Source organism: Prunus avium, chromosome 1, assembly GCF_965620075.1.
Source record: "Prunus avium chromosome 1, drPruAviu1.hap1.1, whole genome shotgun sequence".
Taxonomy (NCBI): domain Eukaryota; kingdom Viridiplantae; phylum Streptophyta; class Magnoliopsida; order Rosales; family Rosaceae; genus Prunus; species Prunus avium.
The window spans coordinates 29806873-29815454 of NC_142284.1; the positions used below are offsets into that span (position 1 = coordinate 29806873).

An 8582-nucleotide genomic window follows, 5' to 3' on the forward strand; every position below is an offset into this window, starting at 1 on the left:
ACTCACCAAATGACTCCTCCCACCATATTATGATGTTGCCCAAGTTTTGGGCCCGATCCGAAATCAATAGGTGTTCCAAATTGGACAATTCAAGTTCAACGGCACTTCGTTCCTAATTGGAGTGGTTGGTGTATTCCATACTTCTAGCGATTGGATTTCAGTCAAAACTCACCAAATGACTCCTCCCACCGTATTATGATGTTTTCCAAGTTTTGGGCCCGATCCGAAATCAATAGGTGTTCCAAATTGGACAATTCAAGTTCAACGGCAGTTCGTTTCTAATTGGAGTGGTTGGTGTATTCCATACTTCTAGTGGTTGGATTTCACTCAAAACTCACCAAATGACTCCTCCCACCGTATTATGATGTTGCCCAAGTTTTGGGCTTGATCCGAAATCAATAGATGTGCGAAATTGGACAATTCAAGTTCAACGGCAGTTCGTTCCTAATTGGAGTGGTTGGTGTATTCCATACTTCTAGCGATTGGATTTCACTCAAAACCCACCAAATGACTCCTCCCACCAAATTATGATGTTGCCCAAGTTTGGGGCTCAATCCGAAATCAATAGGTGTGAGAAATTGCATAATTCAAGTTCAACTTCAGTTCGTTCCTAATTGGAGTGGTTGGTGTATTCCATACTTCTAGCGATTGGATTTCACTCAAAACTCACCAAATGACTCCTCCCACCATATTATGATGTTGCCCAAGTTTTGGGCTCGATCAGAAATCAATATGTGTGAGAAATTGGGCAATTCAATTTCAACGGCAGTTCGTTCATAATTGGAGTGGTTGGTGTATTCCATACTTCTAGCGATTTCATTTCACTCAAAACTCACCAAATGACTCCTCCCACCATATTATGATGTTGCCCAAGTTTTGGGCCCGATCCAAAATCAATAGGTGTTCCAAATTGAAGAATTCAAGTTCAACGACAGTTCGTTCCCAATTGGAGTGGTTGGTGTATTCCATACTTCTAGAGATTGGATTTCACTCAAAACTCACCAAATGACTCCTCCCACCGTATTATGATGTTGCCCAAGTTTTGGGCTTGATCCGAAATCAATAGGTGTGAGAAATTGGACAATTCAAGTTCAACGGCAGTTCGTTCCTCGTTGGAGTGGTTGGTGTATTCCATACTTCTAGTGATTGGATTTCACTCAAAACCCACCAAATGACTCCTCCCACCATATTATGATGTTGCCCAAGTTTTGGGCTCGATCAGAAATCAATAGCTGTGAGAAATTGGACAATTCAAGTTCAACGGCAGTTCGTTCCTAATTGGAGTGGTTGGTGTATTCCATATTTCTAGCGATTGGATTTCACTCAAAACTCACCAAATGACTCCTCCCACCGTATTATGATGTTGCCCAAGTTTTGGGCTTGATCCGAAATCAATAGGTGTGAGAAATTGGACAATTCAAGATCAACGGCAGTTCGTTCCTAATTGGAGTGGTTGGTGTATTCCATACTTCTAGCGATTGGATTTCACTCAAAACTCACCAAATGACTCCTCCCACCATATTATGATGTTGCCCAAGTTTTGGGCTCGATCCGAAATCAATAGGTGTGAGAAATTGGACAATTCAAGTTCAACGGCAGTTCGTTCCTCATTGGAGTGGTTGGTGTATTGCATACTTCTAGCCATTGGATTTCACTCAAAACTCACCAAATGACTCCTCCCACCATATTATGTTGTTGCCCAAGTTTTGGGCTCGATCAGAAATCAATAGGTGTGAGAAATTGGACAATTCAAGTTCAACGGCAATTCGTTCATAATTGGAGTGGTTGGTGTATTCCATACTTCTAGCGATTGGATTTCACTCAAAACTCACCAAATGACTCCTCCCACCGTATTATGATGTTGCCCAAGTTTTGGGCTTGATCCGAAATCAATAGATGTGCGAAATTGGACAATTCAAGTTCAACGGCAGTTCGTTCCTAATTGGAGTGGTTGGTGTATTCCATATTTCTAGCGATTGGATTTCACTCAAAACTCACCAAATGACTCCTCCCACCGTATTATGATGTTGCCCAAGTTTTGGGCTTGATCCGAAATCAATAGGTGTGAGAAATTGGACAATTCAAGTTCAACGGCAGTTCGTTCCTAATTGGAGTGGTTGGTGTATTCCATATTTCTAGCGATTGGATTTCACTCAAAACTCACCAAATGACTCCTCCCACCATATTATGATGTTGCCCAAGTTTTGGGCTCGATCCGAAATCGATAGGTGTTCCAAATTGGACAATTCAAGTTCAACGGCTGTTCGTTTCTAATTGGAGTGGTTAGTGTATTCCATGCTTCTAGCGATTGGATTTCACTCAAAACTCACCAAATGACTCCTCCCACCGTATTATGATGTTGCCCAAGTTTTGGGCTCGATCCAAAATCAATAGCTGTGAGAAATTGGACAATTCAAGTTCAACGGCAGTTCGTTCCTAATTGGAGTGGTTGGTGTATTCCATACTTCTAGCGATCGGATTTCACTCAAAACTCACCAAATGACTCCTCCCACCATATTATGATGTTGCACAACTTTGGGGTTCGATCCGAAATCAATAGGTGTGAGAAATTGGACAATTCAAGTTCAACGGCAGTTCGTTCCTAATTGGAGTGGTTGGTGTATTCCATACTTCTAGCGATTGGATTTCACTCAAAACTCACCAAATGACTCCTCCCACCATATTATGATGTTGCCCAAGTTTGGGGCTCGATCCGAAATCAATAGGTGTTCCAAATTGGACAATTCAAGTTCAACGGCAGTTCGTTCCTAATTGGAGTGGTTGGTGTATTCCATACTTCTAGCGATTGGATTTCACTCAAAACTCACCAAATGACTACTCCCTCCATAGTATGATGTTGCCCAAGTTTTGGGCTCGAGCCGAAATCAATAGGTGTGAGAAATTGGACAATTCAAGTTCAACGGCAGTTCGTTCCTAATTGGAGTGGTTGGTGTATTCCATACTTCTAGCGATTGGATTTCACTCAAAACTCACCAAATGACTCCTCCCACCATATTATGATGTTGCCCAAGTTTGGGGCTCGATCCGAAATCAATAGGTGTTCCAAATTGGACAATTCAAGTTCAACGGCAGTTCGTTTCTAATTGGAGTGGTTGGTGTATTCCATACTTCTAGCGATTGGATTTCACTCAAAACTGACACTATGTCAAATTTCACTTACAGCAACACTAGATAGGCATCGGTAGAGAGTGAAATCGATGCTATTAGCAGATTAGGCATCAATTTCGAAAATAACGATACTAAACAGGTATAAAGACATCAGCGCGCATTTTTGTTTATTTATAACGATGGCTTTATTCCCCTTTAGCATCATCTACAAAAATATAGATGCCTAAAGTGATTAGTTTTTATTTTATTTTTAAGAGGGTCATTTTTTGGTAATCTAGCTCTGATGCCTAAAGTCTGAGTCAACGCCCTAACCCAAAAGTTTTACTCTCCCTCGCAAACTCTCTCTGAAACTTCTGCTCCCTCTCAAACTCTACCCCCAATTCTTCTAACTCCCTCTCAATTTTTTCACTCACTCTGAAACTAACCCAAAATTTTCACGCTCTCCCTCGCAAATTCTGCCTGAAACTTCATTTCCCTCTGAAACTCTTGCCCCAATTACTTCCAGCTCCCTCTCAATTTTTTCACTCCCTCTCAAACTGTCACCCTAAAACTCCATCTCCTGGAAAAATCTCGCCTCACCCTCTCAATTTTTTTCAGTCCCTCTGAAACTCTCTCTTTCTTCTCTCTCCTTCATCACTGCCCCATTCTTGCGAAAATCCTCCCCCTTTCCCTCTTAGAATGTTCATATTCCCAGAATACTCTACCCCTAATTTTTCGTGTAGCAGCCAGAGTCCTCTCTGACCCTAAACTCACTCACTCTCTCTCTAACCCAAAACCCTCTCTGGCTCTATATCTGATTCCAAATCCCTTTTATTCTCTTTAACCCCAAACGAGCTCATTCTTTCTCATCTAGACATCCTCTTCGTTCCCAAACCCTCTCACGACTGCAATCGCAAGGTAACCCTAACTCTCTTTATCGCTCTTTTATTTTCCAATTTAGCCTTGCAGAACCTCACGGCTGCACCCTCAATTGGTTTTACTAAATTTTGTAGAACCTCACTGGCTACGAAGTTTCAAATTCTTTCAATTATTTCAATTTATGTTCTACCAGATACTACAAAGTTTCAAATTCTTTCAAGAGTTTAATTTATATTTAGATTTTTTATCATTCATTTTGCAGAATCTAATGGTGCTTTGGTTTGTTTTTAGAAGAGGTGCCATGTGATTGGTTGAAGTTAGAGAAAAAGCTGGGTGAGAGGACGGTGGGAAAGAGGTAAAAGTCAGCTTCTTATACCCTTTTAGAAAAAAAGAAATTGTTGGCTAGTATGTTCAATCTGAAGATTCTTCTAATTGAATTTGATTTAAGAACTGCAATTATCTGCTCTAATTTCTTTTTCATGTTTCATTATTGTTTTACTTTTGATTTTTTTCACTACAAGAGTGTGCGGTAGATAGCAGGTGTTCGACTGATCGTGTGGATCTGCCTGAAAATGGTGCCGCCCAAGTGTTCGATGAAAGGTCTGAACACAGCGTTTGAGGCAGGTGCTTTGTTTTGATTATGATTCAGAATTTTTTTCCTTTCTCATTTTAATTTTCCGTTTATATTTTTTTAATCCTCTTCCTCTGCTGCCAAGGATCAACGCCACTACCCCATGACCACTAACTGCTCCACATTTTGGTAAGAATTCTTTATTTTTCAATTCAATTTTAATTTGTTTTGGTGTTTGGGGTCAAATCTATCTTGGTATTTGGCAGAAATTTAGGTTTTTTAAACTAACTAAATGAGAATTTCAATTCTGTATATGTTTCATATTATTTGCTGTTTAGTTTGTAGTTTTAGATTTGATCTTTGGTTCATGTTTATTTATGATGAGTTGTACGCTGAAGATCAGCAAGTAGTTGGTTGAGTCCCTCTTTATTTGGTTACAGGTCTGGTTTCTTATGAAAAAAACATCTTGCAATTTGAAGATGACACAAACAGGGAAACACAGCTTCATTATCAATCTGATTTCTGTGTAGTGTGTTTCCTTGAACATAAGTGAGGCTACTTTCTAAGGTTAAGTACAGAAGGTTTAGCTTCCAAAGTTAATTTCACCTAAACCTAAAAGAAATATTAAAAGACTCGTCAAACATCAAAAACTCATTGAATATTTTGGCATCGTACTATTTTGGCATTCAACTAACACATCTTTGTTCTGATTTGGTAAATTGACTCATTATAATTGTTTTTGTGCCAAATTGCAGATCATATAGCCCTTATACTTGCGCATTCTAATCTTTTATGTACTGAATATGTGTTTTTCGTTGATCAAATTTCCTAGTCTTTGTTTTTGTCATATGTTTTTAAATTGTATTTTTTTGTGAACACCTTCAGTCTTGTTTTTCTCTTTCGAAGTTTTTGTTAAAATTTGTCCAGATGGTTGATGGGAGGCTGATTTTTGTTGAAGTTGCCCAGACTCAAAAACAGGAAGAGGATACCAAATCTAGATAATGACCTAATTTTTTCTCTATGTTGTTCAAGATGGGTTAACTTCTTAAGATTGAACATATATTATATTTACTATTGTATGCTCATCATTGCTTTGGTACTTCAAGTTTGAGAAATCTGAATACAGCTTCCTCTTGTAATGTCATTTTTCCCATTAAAAAAGAGAAGAAATGATTCTATTATACTTCAGCAAGTAAAGGTATTTTGAAAAATAACCAAAAGGTTTTGGCATATCTTTACTTTTATTGTTTCTTTTATTGGATAGTAATTACCTTGTTATCTAGTTAGATTGGTTGACAAATTCAGTTTTTTTGGTAGTTAGGTCTGTGTTAATATGAACCTTGTGTAATTTTTTTTCACAGCAATGTGCCTCTGTTTTTTTGGTAGTTAGGTCTGTGTCAATTGAGAAAAAATGCTAGCTGTGCATGTCCAACTCTCTACCCCATCACATGATCATTTAATTGCTAGTTTAAACATGAAGTGGGATCCAATTAATGACTTCTTGTTTAATTAGATTGATTGACAAATTAGATTTTCTTGTTCACCAATATGATTTCGTAAATTTGCATATTGGTTCATTTGAAGTGACAACATATCTTATGCAAATTTAGTACCTTGCACTTTTTAAGCTGATGTTCATATTTTGTGTTTACATTCTGTGTCTTTTTTTTTTTTTTTTTCCAATATAGAGCTAGAAGGAAGGACACGTACACCCAAATGGAATTGGATGAGGTGCGAGAAGAATTGGCAAGTCATGTCCTAGAATGGCTTTTTGATTAAGCTAAACATTCCTTCATTTTACATGTCTTTCTAGCTAGTATTTTGCTTATGCATAGACAAGTATGGATAATTTGTGGTGTAGGGCTGGTAAATTTGTGATTTGGATGTGACAAGTATGGATCATTCAAGTATTTTGCTTATATATATATATATATATAGACAATTAAGGATATATTTAAATTACTGTTGATATAATGTTTATTTTTATGAGCAATGGCAACAACATGATTTGGAAATGAGGTCTTTCTTAAATACTATTATAGTAACTAAGTAAAGTGTGATGTGAAACAAGCAAAATACCTACTCTTTCCTTGCATTAATGATGCTTATTGTTTATAACAATTTCAGTTTTCCAGAAATAACTGAAGTTGAAAGATAAAAACAACAACCAGACATCTATTATCACTGATGCCTAAAACGAGAAGTAGCATCAACATTTATGTAACCACTAGCACTATTGGAGGTTTTTCACGTCCGCAAAATAAAAAAAAGCAATGATGTATAACATAATTCACAACACCATTATTTGTTTCTATGATGTTGTAATTGATAATATGCATCAGCATAGTAGATATCACTGATGCTGTTAGACCTCTTTAGCCTCATCCCTTTTAAAACTACTGATGATGTTAGACCTCTTTAGCCTCCTACCTTTTGAAACTACTGATGTTGTTTCGGGTTTAGGCGTCAAAAGTCAACCTTTTTTTGGCACTCGGAAATCATTTAGGCATCGGAGTTTCCCAGATATCCGATGTAGTAAGTGATAAACAGCGACGGAGAATATCCGTTGCCTATTACATAGGAATATGCAACAGGCATGAATACCACGGTATTTATGTGTAATAGGCAACGGATAAAATCCGTGGCTAAAGCCCTTTTTTGGCATAGTGTCACCAAGTGACTCCTCCCCCCATATTATGATGTTGCCCAAGTTTGGGGCTCAATCCGAAATCAATAGGTGTGAGAAATTGGATAATTCAAGTTCAACTTCAGTTCGTTCCTAATTGGAGTGGTTGGTGTATTCCATACTTCTAGCGATTGGATTTCACTCAAAACTCACCAAATGACTCCTCCCACCATATTATGATGTTGCCCAAGTTTTGGGCTCGAGCCGAAATCCATAGGTGTGAGAAATTGGACAATTCAAGTTCAACGGTAGTTCGTTCCTAATTGGAGTGTTTGGTGTATTCCATACTTCTAGCGATTGGATTTCACTCAAAACTCACCAAATGACTCCTCCCACCATATTATGATGTTGCCCAAGTTTTGGGCTCGATCCGAAATCAATAGGTGTTTCAAATTGGAGAATTCAAGTTCAACGGCAGTTCGTTCCCAATTGGAGTGGTTGGTGTATTCCATACTTCTAGCGATTGGATTTCACTCAAAACTCACCAAATGACTCCTCCCACCGTATTATGATGTTGCCCAAGTTTTGGGCTCGATCCGAAATCAATAGGAGTGAGAAATTGGACAATTCAAGTTCAACGGCAGTTCGTTCCTCGTTGGAGTGGTTGGTGTATTCCATACTTCCAGGGATTGGATTTCACTCAAAACCCACCAAATGACTCCTCCCACCATATTATGATATTGCCCAATTTTGGGCTCGATCAGAAATCAATAGGTATTCCAAATTAGACAATTCAAGTTCAACGGCAGTTCGTTCCTAATTGGAGTGGTTGGTGTATTCCATACTTCTAGCGATTGGATTTCACTCAAAACTAACCAAATGACTCCTCCCACCATATTATGATGTTGCCCAAGTTTTGGGCTCGATCCGAAATCAATAGGTGTTCCAAATTGGACAATTCAAGTTCAACGGCAGTTCGTTCCTAATTGGAGTGGCTGGTGTATTCCATACTTCTAGAGATTGGATTTCACTCAAAACTGACCAAATCACTCCGCCCACCATATTATGATGTTGCCCAAGATTTGGGCTCGAGCCGAAATCAATAGGTGTGAGAAATTGGACAATTCAAGTTCAACGGCAGTTCGTTCCTAATTGGAGTGGTTGGTGTATTCCATACTTCTAGCGATTGGATTTCACTCAAAACTCACCAAATGATTCCTCCCACCGTATTATGATGTTGCCCAAGATTTGGGCTCGATCCGAAATCAATAGGTGTTCCAAATTGGACAATTCAAGTTCAACGGCAGTTCGTTCCTAATTGGAGTGGTTGGTGTATTCCATACTTCTAGCGATTGGATTTCACTCGAAACTAACCAAATGACTCCTCCCACCATATTA

The 8582-nt window shown here is 38.5% G+C and overlaps 1 long non-coding RNA gene across 1 annotated transcript; it reads left to right on the plus strand.

Moving 5' to 3' along the window:
- Window positions 1–3502: 3502 nt before the first annotated feature.
- On the plus strand, window positions 3503–6483 carry LOC148297686 (uncharacterized). Its single transcript, XR_015835313.1, has 5 exons — window positions 3503–4026; window positions 4279–4342; window positions 4509–4611; window positions 4704–4747; window positions 6247–6483. It is a non-coding gene; the product is annotated as an uncharacterized LOC148297686 (long non-coding RNA).
- The last annotated feature ends 2099 nt before the right edge of the window (window positions 6484–8582 follow it).